Source organism: Nipponia nippon, unplaced genomic scaffold (genome assembly GCF_047370975.1).
Source record: "Nipponia nippon isolate SJK-2023a ecotype South Korea unplaced genomic scaffold, ASM4737097v1 scaffold_14, whole genome shotgun sequence".
NCBI classification, from domain to species: Eukaryota; Metazoa; Chordata; class Aves; order Pelecaniformes; family Threskiornithidae; genus Nipponia; species Nipponia nippon.
The window spans coordinates 11720609-11738226 of record NW_028262330.1 but is presented as its reverse complement, the minus strand read 5'-3'; the positions used below and the strand labels follow the sequence as shown (position 1 = coordinate 11738226).

At 51.8% G+C, this 17618-nt stretch overlaps 1 protein-coding gene across 1 annotated transcript in view; it reads left to right on the top strand.

The window, feature by feature from the left end:
• Positions 1-8999: 8999 nt before the first annotated feature.
• The window catches only part of TEKT3 (tektin 3), an 83895-nt gene continuing 75276 nt past the window's right edge, over positions 9000-17618 (top strand). The window contains exons 1-2 of the mRNA XM_009474819.2: positions 9000-9189; positions 9960-10076. The gene's annotated coding sequence lies outside the window, so the exon portion shown is untranslated. The remainder of the gene's footprint in view (positions 9190-9959; positions 10077-17618) is intronic.

Genomic DNA, 17618 nt, shown 5'->3' with positions numbered 1-17618 from the left:
TCCACAATGAGGGAGGTCACCATGGGCTTGTGTTGAAGGCCATTGTAGGCTTGTTGTGTTGGACCAGTGCCAAAGACACCAAACTGGAGCCTTTTATCCTGGGCGCTGCCCAAATGTGGGGCGAAAGGACAGACATTGCCTTGATGCACAAGACAGAAGACAAGAAGTTGACATGACCATGGGTGGAAGCAGTAAAGCCGTGCCAGCCATCTTGGGTGACAAAGCTCCTCGCCCGTGCTGATGGGTGCTGGGGTCCTTGTTTAAGCCTCCCAAACCTTCTCCCAACCCATCCTTTGGAGATGGCACTGCCAAGATGGGACGACGAGTCCCAGACTGGCACTTTCCTCCCCCAAATAAAAAAGTTCAAGCCATGAATTGGGAGAGAGGAGGTGGGTCTGGGCCAGCTTGTGCTGGGATGTTTCCTATGGGGAATAAATGAGGCAGTGCAAGGAGGAGAGGAGGAAACCACCCTGGAAAGGTGGCTTGTTTACCACAGCTCATGCTGGTCCCAGACAGGAAAAATGGCCCTTGACTTCCCCCATCCCCTGGCAAACCAGGAGGTTGTTTTGATGTGTCGGGAGAGGTGCTGGGGGCTGTCTGAAGCGCTCATTGAGAGAAGCGCGTTTCCATCACTCCCATTCCACCGAACAGCCGGGGGTGACTCAGATTTCCTGGAGATGCTCTTATCTCGTCCTGCCCAGCGCTTGCTTGACAGCGAGGGTGAAACAGCAGCCCCTGGAAAGGCTGCCCTCTGCCCTTTCACAGGGTGCTGGAGGTTTCCTGGCTCTGGGGCTCCCACACCCGCCGAGAGCTGGAAAACCTCGGCAGCCGTGGTCGGAGCCCCAGCTCCCTGGGAGGGCTGGGGGCTGCTGCGGCGCACCCAGGGCTGCACTGCCCGGTGGGTGCTCGGAGGCTCCGTGCAGGTCTGTGTCCCCAGCTCAGCTTCACTGAGCAAGGAAAGGTCATGTTGAGTTGGGCATGGCTAAATAATCCTACACAGTCCTTGGCAAACCCCTCCGAAAGCTACGGGACACTTATGTTCGTGCGTCATGACACAGACCGCTCCGGCATCACTTTTAACCAAAATTAAATGAAGGCAGAGCTGGGTGTGCAGGGCAGGCACTGGGCAGCTGCCGTGGCTCTGGCAGGGCTGTACCATTTTGTGGTTCACCTTTGCATTGGTGACATTAACCTGTTCTTAGTTCCTGATTCCAGGTTTCCACCCTTTGCTTTTTAATGGCCCAATTAGCAAAATACCCGCCTTGGAGCCCACAGCCACCAGCCTCATCCAGGGTCACTTCTTGCCATGGCACATGGTGGCCATGGCCACCCGGCACCACTCTCGCCCGGACACCGTGTTTGCTGCCTTCGAAGGCTGTCTTTTCCTTTGGGGAAAAAAAAGCTGAAGGAAGAGAGAAAAAAGTTTAGCTTTTCATCCCAAACATCTAAAATGTGGTGTATTTATTTTTCCCAGCAGTTTTGTTTGTTCTTCTGAATCTCGGTGGTGTTTGAAGAGACACAGGAGAGGAATTAGATAGTTTGGGTGATTAATGAGAGGCAACTGGATGTGCAAGAACAAATTCAGGTCTCCAGTACTACTTGGCAACATTTGAAAGTCTTATCTGGTTTCTTATCTGAAATGCACTGGGGATCTCGATGCAGTCTCAGCTCTCTGCATCACACAGCTGATGGGCTTCTTGACCTCTGCAATATATGCAAATCCCTCATCGTTCTCTTCCAGCCTCAAAACGACGTGTTTTCTCCTGTCTTCGTATTCTCACTTCAGTATCGCCCTCCCACCCACGTCTACGTGCTGCTCTGCAAAGCTCATCTACACTAAAATGTGGAAATCAAGCCTTGGGCTGAGCCAAGTGGCATTTGCATGCTTTTAACAGAAAGTCTGGGCTTAGAGCATCTCCAAATGGACTTGTCCAGCTGTTGTGTGTACATAACTGCTGGGATTTCGTCCTCTCAAAGTCCCCTGTCTGCAGTGATTTTGCCACACAGAAGAGAGACAGCAGGTAGAAGAACAGACATGCTCATTACACCCTTATAAGAGCGTTCTTTCCATAATTTTAGTTTTTTTTTTCCCCCGTATATGCAAAAAAAGAAGTTTTTTAATAATGCATAAGTTACTGAAAGTGTGACTTAGCTGCTCGATATGCACACACACACAGAGCACTTCCGAATGTAATGTTTGATACATTCATGAAGATCCCAATCCCAACAGAAATTCCAGTAGGGCAAGGTGGATTGCCTGTAAAAGGTGGATTTTCCTTCCAAGTTTTCCATTTGCAGTCTGTAGTGCAGAAATGACTTCTGATGCCTCCTCCTGCCTGGGAAAAAAAGTTTCCATCACACTGTGGAAATGAAAGCCGAGGGGTTTGCTGGAGCTGTGGGAAAGCCAGGATCAGAAATGGGATATCCCCACCGCTGCTTCCTTCCCCAGGGGACACGACCGCCCGCCTGCTGCTCCCCAGCTGCTCCCGTGTCACCAGTGCTCCTGGATGGGCAAAGGCTGGGGGGATCTGCACCTCCCTGCGGGCTCATGCTTTGGCCACGCTGAGTGGAGAAGCCCTTCGCCTGCCTGCACGTCTGCCTTCACTTAAACCACGCTTAAACCGAGCGCTTCCCTACGTGCCTGTCTGCAGTGCCTCCTCTTGGGCACAGGAGATGATGCTGGAAGTCCGAGACGGAGGTGCAACCACACAGTGAAAGCCACACTCCTTCCTGCAGCCTCCTTGCTCCCAATTCAGCAACGTAGATACCCAAGACCATTATAATTATATTATTACCCTCATTATTTTCTTATTTCCTTGGAGGGTGGGTTTGCTCTTGCTGTTTTAGCAAATGGATGCAGGGAGGATGGCAGGACCTGGGCTGATAGGAGAGCTCAGGTTGTCGGTGGCCTCACTGTACGTCAGGATCTGTGGCACTTGCCAGAATTTTGCATTCTGCTTCATGGCTTTTTTTTAATCCGTGGCCGGTTCTTTTCTCCCCTCCCCTGTAATGTGACCAGCGTGACATTTGGGCTCTCCATCCCATCGCTTGTTGGCTTTCCCTGACACCTGGAGCCCTGCCATGGTCTCCCCGTTCTCCGGCCGCTGCGCTTCTGCCCGGGAAGGGGTGACGGTTTCTTGCCGGTCACAAGGATATCAGGAAAACATCCGTTGTGTTGCTCCAAATACTCCCAGTGCATTGGAGACAAACACCATCCAGGCAGGGCAAGGCATGTGAGAAAGGAGTAAAATGCACAAATTTAGGAAAAGAAACCCCAAACACAGACAAAATTTCATCTTGACCTGGCAGTGTTGCTGCTCGGGGGCAGCTTCGGTGACTTTGATGCCATGTGTGTACGTTCCTGTGTGTCTGTGCTGGGGACACCTTCAGATGTCGACTCCAGCCCTTCCCTGGGGCCCGAGACCACCTTCTTTTTCTCAACCCAGCCCAGAGGAGGAGGAAGGTGGGTGATGGCTGGATGGAAAGGGATTTTTTAGGACTATGGATATTATCAGCTGGACTCCTTTGACTTGCAGCTTTCTCTGATCATGAGACAAAATCTCCAGGCTTTAACCACGGCTTCAGTATCGACCCTTTCTAAGGAACTAGGCTGCCTCACCTCCCTGCCTCAGTTTCCCCAGACAGGGCTGCCAGTGTATCTACCTCGCACGAGTATTTTCACAAGGACAGTGTCGTTCTGTACACATCGCCACCGTGCTTTCCCTCTGTTCAGTAAGCCTGGACCAGACATCCCAGCACACCCATTTTCCTCGCCTGGTGAGACCGCTCAGACACGATGCTGAGCCCGAGAAGGGAGCAGGGACCCAGCCTGTGCGATAAATGACTCGGATGTTCCTCTACAGGGATTTCCGTGCCGGATCCCTCTCACTGTGCACAGAATTAGCACCTCTGACTATAAACAATAAATCCTGGAAATTCTTACGTCTCCCTTGCGCATCACAAAGGCATCTGGAAAGGGCCACAGCCCAGGTGAGAAGGGGTCAGGCTGCGTGATGGATCCGGCTTTGGGGGGACAGGGGTTAGCGTAAATGATGCAGCAGAGTTTGGCCGGGCCGGGCCGGATCTGTGTCACACCAGCAGTGGCTTTGGCTTCCTGCCCTGCCGGAGGCCAGCCCGGAGCTGTAACGGGTCAGATTGTCTTCTCGCTGATTTTTTCAGACCAAGGCTGGAGCCCCTCTTCCCAGGGCAGGGGGGCTGCCAGGAGAAGTGATTATTCATTTCCAGGAACATTTGAACCAGAGAAAGCTCCTGGAAGCCTCCTTAGTGCTTGATGTCAATGTGTTTCCTCAGTACCGTGACTCCTGCATCCGAAGGGGCCGGCGAGCCCTTCTGCATCACTGCCTGGTGCCACTGGGGCTGCCTGGGCAGCTCCAGCCTGGGCTGATCCCTGGAAGAACAGGGCTAACGTCACTCTCCAGAGGTGGCCAGAGGCAGGTGGCTGCAGAGCTGCGTGACACCACCTCCACAAGGACGGGCTCTCCCAGATGGTGTGGAGCTGTGGAGATGGTTTCAAGATGCGTAGATAAATAACCTGGATGGACACCTCTTCGTCTGCCTTACACCAGCACAGACTGTCAGCAGCTGCAGTACCTCTGCCAAGGTGTGTCACAGTTTAACCACACGCTGAAAAAAACCCTCTTTTTGCTTATTCTGGACCTGCATCCTCCTCCTTTCATTAATACAGCCTTGCAGGACTGAGATCTGGTTTTGCCTGCCATCACATCTCCCCTCCATGGGCTCCCTTGGTTGCTCCTAACGAGAGCTCCTTCCTTCAGCCACACCTCTGCTATCGCCTCTCTAGGATGGGGGACCGGTATCCACAGTGCAGGTGACTCGTGGCTTTTGCAGGTGGAATAACATCGTCCTCACCTCTGCTCCCTTTCCTCCCCTCTCCCTCTCTCCCCTGGTTTGGGGGGAGCTGGGTGCACTCACCAGCCCTCCTTCCCTCTGTCCCCACTCCTCCCAGCACAGGGCAGGGACATGGTGGGGCTGGGACGGCAGAAAAAGTGACCTCAGTGCTGAAACTCCTGGCAGGGCTCTGCCTCTTGTGTGTTCTCCAAACGCCTCTTTATTGACGATGCTCCATGACAACAGTTATTGTCAGTACCAGAGAGGCTGGGTTCAGGGGTGCCCGGGTTCCCTGCTGCTGGCTGGGGAGAGGGATGGAGGTGCCAGAACATGCCCAGGCGCAGCCATGAGGGATGGGGATGGCTCACTTAGCCCCAAAACACTGCCCGTCCCACGAGAGGGGCCGCGCTGGGGCAGCAACCGGCCCAGCTCCCTGCTCCCGGGGTTGTTTCGGCTGGAATTGCTGGGGTCAGTTGAATTTGCTGGTTTTTGCCTGCTGTATTTTGGTGCATCCTCCCCGTCCTGTCCCACCTCCTGTCTCGGTGCCTTCCAGCTCCCACCCTCTGCCTCCGCCGCGGGCGTTCCCCTCCTGCTAGCTGACTGCAGTCCTCAAGATGACGATTATTAAAATCTGCTGCTAAATAAGATGAAGATGTTCTGTGCCTCCTCCCGCGCCGGCCAAGCCTTCACCCTTCGCTTGAGGACACAGAGGGGCCACGCCACTTTCCCCGGGAGCCCAGGGGTGACCCCCAGGGAGGGGAGGCTGGCGGGGAGGAGGCAGGATCTGTGTGTTGGGTGCAGGATGCACCCCGGCAGCACCAGCTCCTGCCCCACGGGAGAGCCCTGGGACGGGCAGGGGGAGCTGGCAATGCCTGCAGAGCTCTGCCTGCACGGGTGGTCAACCCACCCCTCCCCTTCGCGGACAGGCAGCCCTCTGGGGCTCTCCTGGCATGGGCTGCACCATTATACACTTCCCAAACTCATATGCTTCTTGCCAGAGGTATTACTCAACCCAGACATACCATGAGCATCCAAATCCCTTTCCCATGTGCAATTGGATAAGGAATTACAGCCGGCTTCCCGCAGGGAGTCCTCACCCACCTGCTGCAGGTGAAAATCAACTGCTTTCCATGTGAGCTCTACCTTTCAGTAAGAAAACATTGATTTTGTGCCTAAAGGCATTTGCAGTGGGGACTGACCTGGCGGGACATCGCAGGCGGTGTCTGGGGCTGCAGCGGGAAGCGGTCCCCTTCCCGTCCCCTCCCCATCCACCAGGCAGGGACCAGGAGAGGGGAGGCACAGCAGCTCTGGGCTCAGAGCACACAAATCCATGGCACTGCAGTGGGGAAGGAGGATCAGGGACGGGCTGAGACATGCGTAACTCACTGGTGATCGGGCTCTTGCCCAGCTTCCTCCCACAGACTGTCTCTTCTTCTTCTCCTCAAGTTTATCACAAGAAGCAAACCAGAAGCTCTGCGAGGAATCACAAGCTCCCCAAAGCTTTGTGTAGAAAGTATCTATGATATCAGCCTGATATCAGCCCGTTCTTCCTCCTGCTATTACAAAACTTTTTCCTCTGTGGCTCTTCAGTATAATGTGCAGATGCAGAATTTGTCATGAAATCCACCTCCTGTTTCGGCAGGCTGGAGCTCCCGGTGCCTGGCTGGATATTTTTAAAATATATGGAGGTAAAAGCAGAATATTTAGAAGCGCTATGGGTCTGTCAGTCGATACACGGAGAGCACCAAGCCATGTATGCAGGTGATGCTCTGTGGCTGTGCCAGCACGTGGTGCTGCTTTGTACCCTCAGTGCCCAGTTTGCTGGGGTTGCAAAGATAAATTAAATGCACCAGCTGAGCTGTTATTTAATGGTTAAGGCCAGTAGTCAGCTTTTATAGGACCTAGGATCAGCTCCCTGTGCTTATAGACTTGAAGTCTTATCCCAACGTCGAAATGTAGCAGGGACGTGTATCAGCTTTGCTTCTCTGTGGATGTTCTCCTGGTTGTAGTGGTTTTACTACATCAGTGTCAGCAAATTCCGTGGTGTACCCAACCCTTTCAGCTTCTTCCCCTACATTTGCCTGTCAGTAAAATAAGAATAACATCCCCTTCTCTCACTTGCTGCTTGATACGTGTACCCGGATTATAAATTCCCTGCATGGGAACTGCCTAGCTCCAGGTGGTTAATTTGATAAAAATCACGTGTGAATACAAAAGCCGCAGGCAGCACCCACCCAGGTCCCTGCAACGCCCGTTCCCGACCCCTCGGCCGTTGCAGGACACCGAGCGGGCACCGAGCGGGCACCGAGCGGCATTGCTCTGCCCGCCACCGCCGGCAGCTGCCCGGGGAGCGGGCGAGGGAAGGGGCTGCCCCTGCAGCCCCCTGCCACCTCCGTGGCCTTCACGCCGCGGCGTAGCCTGCCGGTGAGGTGTTGCAAGGGGGAATGAAAGATGCTTTCTCTGGTGGGACAGGGGATGGGGGGGAGGCTCAGCCGGAGCCAGGTGAGCTCTCACCGGCGCTCCTGCCTGGGAAAGTGGCAGCGATGCCCAGCTAGGCGCCGGGCACTGCTTCCTAACACATCTCTGCATGGGATGCGGCTTCCCCAAATGAGGCTGAATCATCCAAATAAAAAAAAATAGCAAGACCCCCCTCCTCCCTTCCTTGGGGTTGGGCTCAGTGCAGGCCCTGGCTTTCACCTGCAGCGAGGGATGCTCAGCAGCAAACTCATCCCGGGGACGCCCAGCAGGATCGCAGCAAGCGCCAGCACGCCAGCCAAACCGAGCAGACACCAGCAGCTTCATCGGCTGCTCATGGAGGGGTTTTATGCTGGGAGCCCCAGCCTCTCTTCCTGGCACAGACACGACCCAAGACAAACCAGGAGATCTTAGCAACTGTAGTAGCATTTCCCAGCAGCAATCCTTCCCCAGTTAAAGGCAGGCTTTGATGCTGCCGGTAACCAAGAGCCACTGGGAGGACAAGAAGGTATTTAAAGTGGTTTTCTTCCTGTAAAATAAATTTCTCCCCTTTCTCTCTCTTTTTTTTTTTTTTTTTTTTTATTTTTTTATTAAAGGTCATGAAATCAACTGCCAGCCAAAGCGCCTAGGATTCATGAAATATCAGAGCCAAAATTTGCTTTTTATTCTGGTGCCTAATGAGCAGGTTCTGGTTAACGCTGGGTTTAATGGCAATCCCATGTTTCTGTGAGCCAAAGGAATGAGCTGGGTCAGCACCGCATGGAGCAGCACCAGTCCCTGGGCACGGGCTAAGAAAATGAGAACGCTTTGGGTTTTTAGGGTTTCTTTTTTTGTTTCAAATCTCAGAGCTATTTCTGGCTGTACCATAGCTGATGAACCAAGCCTGTTTGGTCTGAGTGTCTTAACATATGTTCCTGCTATTAATTAAACTTCCCAATCTGTCAGCAAAATAGCAGGTTTGCTGGATGGAGCGAGGGATTAATTCCAGCTCTTTGGACACTGAGGTGGGTGCAAGAACCACTGCATAGACCCATCTGCGTTATCCGTGGGGCAATAGGTACCATAGGTTGGTGACCGGCTCCAGCGTGTGCACGGGGCCGGCTGTTGTCTTAGGCATTTAATTGGTGTTTCCTTTAGAGGGCTGGATGTGGGTATTTTGTTCACGCTGTAGGAAGAATGATATCAATTGAACTGCATGTGCAACGTAGGCTGCAGGGACAGAGTGATGGATGGAGCAGCACCAAAGTGACCAGGAGGACTTTTTCTAACCAAGATATGTAGTTTCTGGAGCGTTGGTGTGGGAGGAGGATGGTGATATGGTACCACCACTGTCCCAGGAGTACACGTAGGACTTGTGTCAGCTGCCCAGAAAAATGCATGCCAGGGGACAAAGAAACAGCTGGAGAGAGACAGATGAGCCTGTACAAGGGCCGTGCACAGGACAACAGGAACAACCGGAGATATCTAGGCTGATTTTGGGCTTGTTTTCTAAGGAAATTAGCTCTGTAAGTGCACTGAGTGCCTCCCTCTCCCCTGATAGTTTTTAAACCAGCTGGCTGATCCAGCTGAAGCTCGTCAAAGGAGGAGAAATTCCCCATGACATTGAAAAGCCCCCTCCCAGGGTGTGCAATGTGGTGGCTGAGGCAGGGCTCAGGTGGTGGCACTGATTGAGGAGGTGGCTTTAGGGGGCTAAAAGCACCTCCAGCACCTGGCCTGAATTCCCACCTCTCGTTTTAATGGGTGCTTGAGGTGCTTTATGCTGTAACAGTCACCCAGCAATGGCCAGATCCACTCCTGAGTGTGTCCTGGGTAGTTGCCCTGCTCCTCCTTGGCTGCTGCATCCAGGTACTGGGAGCTGGGAAAGTGGTGGCAGGGCTGGGGACTGGTAGGTGTGAAAATGGGGATGGGTGAGGTTGCGACTGGAAGGGGAAAGCAGGGAACAGGGAAGGAGCTCTAAGGAGGGGAATGATGAGCTGAGGCTGGGGGAATTGGCAGCACAGGGAGAGGGTGGGCATTGAAAGGGAAAACCAAGGACTGTCTGCAAACCCTGCCTGTATCTGCTGTGCAGATCCCAGCTTTGGCAAAGGAGCCCCATGCTGGATACGCTTGTTTTTTTTGGTGAAACAAACCCAAGTACGCTGGGTAAGGGAGAGGCTTGTGGAAAAAAGCGTGTGCACCAGTGTAGCTGGAGCTCAGCTGGCCTGTGTACGCACAGCACTGGGAGGATGGGGGCTTAAATTCATCTCATCAGCTCTAATTCTGGTGTTTTCTTTAAAGTGCATGACTCTGCAACCTGCTCAGTGCTATTCCAAAGCAGTGAGCTCTGTGTGAAGTGTCTAATACCAAAGCCAGACTCAAATCCTTTTAGCCAGGCTGGCACTGACTTCAGGGGCTCTCGGAGCGATCCGAGGTGGCGGAGACCGGCTGCGCCGTAACAGCTCTATAGTAACACAGTGTTTGTTGGCAGCGGAGCAGCTTCCCGCAATCTGCTGCTGGCCTGGGTGTCCCTGAGGAAAAAAAATAGGAAGAAAAAAAAAAAAAATGTTTTGATCACTTAGCATCATGTGATGCTATTTTTTTTTTTTGTCTGTTTTGTACCCACACCATATATTCAGTGAGAAAAATGGACACTTTTTTAAAGGACATCCTGGAGCCTTCAGAGCAGGACACCTTTGACCACTTGACACGGATGGAAATCCCTTCTGTCAGCACCTCCGGGAGCCTGTGAGCAGGTAAGGGCTGCCCTGGGCCAGGGTGATGGGCAGGATCCTGCCGAGGCAGGGTTAATGTGGAGAAGGCCGGAGGATGCCCGCTGCGTGCGCCTCTGGTGTGGGCATTTCCCCTGTGCTAGTGCCCTGCAAAACCTTTGGGGTTTCTTATTTATAAGGTTAAATATCTCCTGGGTTGAAATTGAACCAAGCTGAGATGGCCACGTGCTGGGAACCTGTGGCTGGGTTGTGCTGAATTTGGATGTTTAATGTTGTGTTTGAACTGGGTTAGTTCTGCTGGGTGCTCTGGGGTCAGGGCTCGCTGTGCCTGTCCTCCAGGACTGGGGGAGACTTTCCATTCACCCTGGGTCTTTGCAGCTCACAGTGAAGTCAGGAGTTACCTCCTTAGGAAATGTGTGATGTATCTCTGAAATATCTGAAAATACTAGGATATTGTTATGGGAGCTTAGCAGAAACCAGTGAGACTCATTTAAGCTGCTTGTGGCATGTTGCTTCCCCAGGTGTAAATTCCCTCCTCCCAGCAATGGCATGTGATTAGTGGCTAATTACAGCCACTAGTGGCTTGTGTCAGGCTGGCTGTTTAAGGCTTCGCTGCCTGTGCAATGTCAAGCTGGTGGGGGGAGCAGGGAGTATGTATTTACAGCGGGTAACAGAAAAATGATTTTGTGTAGCTTGGTGTGGTACACCTAGAGTGAACGTGGTGATCGTTAAACTTGACTTTGTGTTTTAACCAGCCTCTGCAGAGGCATGAGAGCATCCCTGTGGATGGGTAATGTGCAGACTTCTTCCATGTAGGAAGCAAGCAACAAGTGATGCTTGAATGTATAGAATAATTCTTGGTGTTTTGCATTTCCCTGGATCTTTTCTACCTTCTGGCAGTTCTGGATTTACATGTGCCTGGTACATCACTACCTACACCTGCGACTTTTACCTGGGGGTGAGAATGTGCCTCTGGGACTACATGTCTGGCCATAGGTTTTAGTGTGCGGGTAGAGGAGGGGTGCTCTGATAGCTAAGAGGGTGCCTGGTGCTGCAGGAGACCCTTGCTGTGCCACAGCCTTGTGTCATCTCTCAGACTGGTGGCTCTCAGGACCTTCCTAAGACGTTTTCTGCCATCTCTCTAGGTAGTGAATCCCTTGCACATGATCTCCCGCTGTGTGTGTGCAGCCCTCGCATGCCAAGTGCAAAAGCAAGACCACTGTCCTGGGCTGTCCTGCTTGTTTTCCAAGCAAGAGTTTGCAGCACAAGGGCATTTCCAGCTGGAGAGGTTGATATTTTGGATTAAAAAGCTAGGTGCTATTTTCTCTGCCTGCAGGCTAATGGGTATGTAATTGCTCTATATAGCTGTACTCTCTTCTTAATTCACAAAAAGCCAGGGTATTTTTTTTTGTATGGGTCTTTCAACTAAAGTTTCAAAATCACACAAGCAAAAAAACCCCTATGAAATAGCAGGATAAATGGTGCTTAGATGGCCCATGACTGTCATCTTGGCATGGGACTGGGAGCTGGCTTGATGCCTGCGTGTCTTGGTCAGGACAGCAAGCTTCTCTGTGCCACCTCTGTGAAGCGAGAGCCATGGCATTGCTGCACGTGTGCGCTGTGGGGACAGACTGAGGATGACAAATTGCTCAAGGAGGTGTAGTCAGCTCTTGGGTACCTGTTGGTGGCCTGCGTGGGCTGCAGGTGATATGCACCCAGGTGGTGAGCTGTGCTAAGATCCCCCTGCCAGCTGGCAAGGCTTGTCACCTCTGGGACACTGCCCTGCTCCCCGTGTCACCTTGCAGCAGTCCAGGCCACCAGCAATGGTGTGGGAAGCCCCAGGGATGCTGAGCCTGTGTGGCTGCTATCAAGCCAAAGCCACTACAACTGGCTGATTACGTGATCCCTGCCCAGTGGTTTGAGGGTCCCTACCTTGCTCCACTGGGCCCTGGGCTGTGGGAAAACAGCCATCCTGATGGGGCTCAGTCGTTCTTTATCAGCACTACTGTGTGACTGCACAGCCCCATGGGGCTCGGGAGGGTCCAGGCTGTCCTGAAGCCAAAAAACAACTTGCCAAGGTGCAGTCCTGCTCCAGGCATCTTGAGGCGGGTGGGACTGGCTCTCTGCTGACCACATGTTTCCCCTGGTTCCTCCAGCCCTGTCCATCCATCAGCCTGCAGATGTTTCTGTTGCCACCCAGGTGGAAGGGTTATAACCACGCTGTCTGCCATGCTCAGGCTGTGCACTACAGAAATGCTGCTGCGGGGAAAGGATGCTCTTTATGGCTCTGCTAGTTTTTACTTGGTGAGGTTGAGCTGCTTTGCAGCCCTGCTTTAAGGGTGGGGATCGCTGCTGCTTCGCTTGTAACGTTTATTTTGTAGACTTGCTTCTTCCCAAGGGATGAGGTGTGTTTCTCGGGGAGCTGCTTTTTACCCTGCTCCACCAAGTTTTGCTGGGGTCACTGGTCAGCAGTGTTGGAGGAGACAAATGGCATGTGCTGTATGGAGACAGACAGGCAGATGTATACGTTATGTACTTGGAGGCCTGCCCAGGGGAACATGAAAGCAGCTGTTGGATCAGTGACCTGCTGGAGAAGCCATGGGCCCTCGCTTCCTCCTGTGCCTCTGTGGTCTGGCTTTGACAGAGCCGGAGTTAGTAACTGCGGAGGCTCGGGCGGGTTCAGCACAGCTCTGACTGGTTCAGCTGAAAGGAGTGTCTGTTCATTTAAAAGGTTGTATGGGAGAAAAACAGACACAAAAGTCATGTTAAATGGGAATTGAAGCATGATCAAGAAATTGAGGTACTCTGATTTCTTTTCCCCATTCTTAAGGTAGCCTGGAGGCTACTCTAAGTTATCTTGGGGTGACTGTGGACCAGCTGGAGGTAGCTGGGGTGTTGGGTGCTCCTCTGAGAGTCTGTTCTGTCCATCCAGACCCATCCCCACTCACTTACTAGACACCACTTGGGGCCAACATTGGTTATCTGGATTTAGGAGCTAGGCTCTGGTCCTTCTTATCCACAGAGCTGGATAAAAGCTGAGGGTTTGGACCAAATCTTCAGATTCGATTGAACTTCAGACCCAAAGAAAGACCCAAATGGGTGAGATCCTTGGCTGGGCTCCACAAACTTTCCTGACTTCCACTAGCAATGGAGCAGGAGACATCTGACTTTCTTCCTTTGTATTGTCCTCTGCTATGTCACCTAACGCTTGCCCACTAGACCATGATAACTGAGCAGGAAGGGCAGTATCTTGCTCAGGACTATGAAAGAGGGTCCTAATTAAACTCTCTACAGGGCCATGCAGCAGTCTGGGCTGCCGTGTCACCTGCGTGTGCTGGCAGCGCTTCTGCGGCTGTGCGTGGCGTGTAGCGGCTGTGCGTGGCGTGTAGCGGCTGCTTTGCACACAGGACAGCAGCACCTGCTTTTGCTGCTGCCCTGAGCATCCCAGGTGTGCTTGTGCCAAGACGAACAAGCAGTGCTGGCCCCAGGCTGTGCCGAGACAGGAGTGCAGCCTGTGTCTGGCAGGAGTAGCATTGGGCTTTTGGGTCTGGGCTGCCTTCATTTGCTGACCTCAGGGCATGAATATAACAGGAGGAGGAGCTGGTAAAACTGGGCAAAGAAACCTTTCCATCCCCAAAACATGAAATTTAGCAATTCCAAGTGTGCCGGGACCTTGGGCATGTTTGCAGCCCAGCTGGGTTGGTGTGGGGTGGAGAGGGTCCCCGCGCAGGCTCCGAACACTGCTGCTTGTGTCCGCCTCGGCAGGGTGTGACATTCCTCCCAGCTCCGGCTCCTGGCTGCAGCTCAGATGTGGCGAAGGAATGGTTTGCTGTGGAATAGGGAGGTGTCTGTGTGAGCCTGCTGGTTTTCTGCAGCCTGACGTTTCTTTGCTACTAAAAAAACTGAAGGAATTAATTTTACTCTGTCTTGTCCCTAGGCTCTGCTTACTGTTAAATTTACAAAGGGGTTTGATAATGCATGGCTGGAGAGAGGAGACAAAAAAATTGCTATAGGGGAGGCATGATCAGTTGTGCTGAGAAGGAAAACTTCATAGTACTGGAGTGATTTTCCTTTTGGAGTGAGGAGCAGCACTATTGTGAAATACATGCTGGAGAGGATGTTTCGAGTGACTTCTGCCTTTCCTGCTCTAAGCCATATGTGCAGCTGGAACAGCTTCAGCCCTGGCTGGCTTTCAGGGCAGATTAGAAAAACTAATTGGATCCAAATGCCCTGATTTGGCCCCTCTGAATATGGAGTATCTGAAGCCCAATGGGTGATTTGGGGAGCTAAATGCCTCTTGTGTAAGGTTGAGTCCCACAGGTGATGGAGTGGATGTGGCTGAGGGCTCAGAAGGGACTTGACTCTGGAAGCCCACCATGTTGGAGGGGGCTTAAGCTTTTGCTAAGGAAACTCCAGCCCAGGGTGTGTCACGGTTGGCAACACAAACCTCTGGATGCTTTTGGAAATAGTGGTCTGTACTTTCATTTAAGGGTGCCTCTTTTTTTTTTCTTTTTTTGCAATCAACCTGCTTTACAAAGTGTTTGTGCAAAACATCCCTTTCCTACCAGCTCAGGGAAAGGGCAGCCTTGTGGGGCAGTAGCTATAGCAACTCCTTGGTTTTGTTTTTGCCTTTTACACTCTTACTTTGCACCTCTGGGAAGACTGCCTTCCAATTCTTGCTTTCATTTTCTATGAGATGGAGATAATGGCAGAAGTGCTCCCCAGCAAGCCTAGGATGTTGTAAGGCTGAGGAGGGCTGTTCTCCAGGGACAGCTATGCAGAAATTCAAAGTAATTTATTTTTTTTTTGATCACAACTTAGGAAAAAAAAAGGCTCTAAGTGATTAATTCAGTGATGAGCACTCGCATTTCTGAAGAAATTTGTGTTACTGGTGTCTAGGCTGCTTTGGTGTTGGTTTTACTTGGAAATGGTACCAAATGCTTCCTTGCAGGAATGTGTGAGGAATGCAGGAAACTTGCAAGCAAATACCTTGGGGGTACTTGTAGAAAAGCAGTGCACAATTTTAACTGTGGATGACTGATGTGGAGGCTTCAATCTGAGAGCACGTGTGTCCTGCTGGGACCTCCGTCCCCACTGAGCGGCTGCCTGGTGGCCCCTGTCGCACCAGATGGGTTCAGGGCTGAACCCTGCTGATGGAGCAGGCTGTCTGCAGCAGCTCATCTGCAGAAAAGGATTAACAGTTTCCCTGGCAGTTGCTCTGGAAATCACCACAAAGCTCTTCAGATCATTTCGGATGTGCTCCTTATATTTATTCTGCACTGCTGGCCAGCTCTAGCAGTGCATCCTCCAAGTCTGTGTATGCCCGGGGAGTGTGTGAGCACACTTAGCTCTATCCTTGACCTCCTCCTCACCTAGATTAATCTCATGACCTTCAGACTTAATCTTTTTTCCCTTATCCATGTATTTCCACAGCTTTCAGAAAGTTGCTGCCATCTAAAGGGCACAAAAATGTTGCTCTCCAGCTACAAAACTGGAGGTCATGTGCACTGAGCCGGCGTGTCCTGGTTCATAGAAGGCTGTGAGGGTTTCTTTGGGATTAGATATGATCTTCATGTTCCTCTGAGAAATCTCCAGCTTGTGGTTAAAAACAATGCTGAGTGGCATTGAATTAGTAAGCAACTGCCTAAAAGCTTGACCACGTTACTAAAGTGATGGGGGTTTAGTTGTTGGCTTTGCTGAACATCAAGACCAAGTGTGCTTTGGGTTTGCTCATGGGGATCAGAGCTGTGAGGGATGGCCCTCAGAGCTGGGCTTCAAGTGAGTCTTGGTCAAAGCCAGAACTGGTCTCTGTAGGGGAGCAGGAGATCCACTGATAACAGGAAAGTCTATATTTGTGGAAAATCATCACATTTCTGTAGCTTTATGTGCACAGCTACCAAGCCAAAGGCAAAAGGTAAGAAGCTCCAGCAGATCTTGTGTCCTGAGAAAACATTTGGTTTGTTTTTTTCATGGCTTGTTTGTAGGACTCAGTGAGGGCTGCTTTCCCTTTTGATGAGATGTGGTCTAAAAATGGGGAGAATTGCCTGTGCTGAGTGACACTGTTGGTTGACAGAATGATCTCAATCTCAGATGGCAGATATGGAAAGGGTCGCACAAGTGATGACATTAGCGCTCTGACTCTTTCCTTGTTGATTGAAGCTGTTTACAGCTTCATTTATTAAAACTGATTTCCCAGCTCTGGATTGCAAAAAAAAAAAAGGCTTGGTTAGAGAAGGGCTGCTCAAACACAAAAGCCAGTTTGCTTGGGGGGAGGAAGGGATCCTTCTGCTATGCTCCTGTGACATTCGTGATGGATAGATGTGCTTGTATTTTGCCTTTTAAGACAGATAATTTGTTCTATGGTGTGCAGCATCCATCAGTTCTGCCAGGGGCTTGCAAACAAGTACAAAAGTGAAGTCATCAAGAAACTGCTTTAAGGGATACTCAGGTCGTTCCAGGAAGCTCCCCAAAAGATGCAACCCCCACCATACCTCGGCAACCACAGCTACTTGAGGGACTTTGTTTCCTGGTCTTGTAAAACATTTATCCTTGTGTGCAAACTGCTGCTCTGATAGAAGCGTTGCGGACTGTGGTGGGGTATATGGGGGAAATAAAAACAGAAGCAAGAATCTGCTGCAGCTAAACCCCTTCAGAAAGTCTTTTGAGTAAATAAATGTGACAATCCGTGTGGATAAACTAAGCAATCCATGTGCAAGAGAGGTCTTGCTGCTTGTATGCATTGGCCCCTTCCTGAGTTATATTTGGTGGGACGTACGCGCGGGGTTTCCTTTTATGCCCTCGCCTTTGTTCTGCTCTTGTTTGTTGTTTAGGAGTGAGGGACCAGGGAGCCCTGTCTCGGGTCACCCTGGGTTTCCTAAGGGTGGGTCAGGGGGATGTTCTCTTCCCCTGGAAGATTAATTGTACGAACCCGGTATTTCTGTTCCCAAGGCTCATTTGGCTGGATACTGAACATTCCCGCCTTGCATTTTTAGCGTAGCAGGCGGGTGTCACAGCCTTGCAGCATCTTCCTGCTAAAAACAGATGCTATTTCAGCCCCTGGCTCACGTTGCACGCCGCATCCAGAAAGGGCTCGTGGACAGAAAGGCGTGCTCACACACCCTGCTCCTCCTGAAGGCATCTCCGGGGAATGCGGGGTGTGTCGTGGATGTGTGCTGGGCTTTCATAGCATGCACGTTTAAGGTAGTTGCGTGGTGAGTGAGCTTGTCCATCCACTCCTGCTCTATTTCAAAGGGACAGATTGCTCATGAAGGGTGGGGGTTTGCAACCCTGGCTCCAGCGAAGCCAAAAGCAGGGGCTTGGGCATCAATGGAGCAAGGATTTTTTGCTACTGGCTTGGGGTTGTGGAGATATTTGGGCGATGACGTGTCCTGTGGGTCTCCAGCTGGAGTGAAGTGCTGCTCAGTGGGAGGCAGTCTGGGGCCACATCAAACCCCAGCCAGGAGCAAAAGCACGTCTGGGCGACCATGGGCTAACGCAGCACCCCGTGGCAGGAACGCCGTGCTTGGGGCACGGTGTCACTTCTCAGGTTGGCAGGGCAGCCCGACT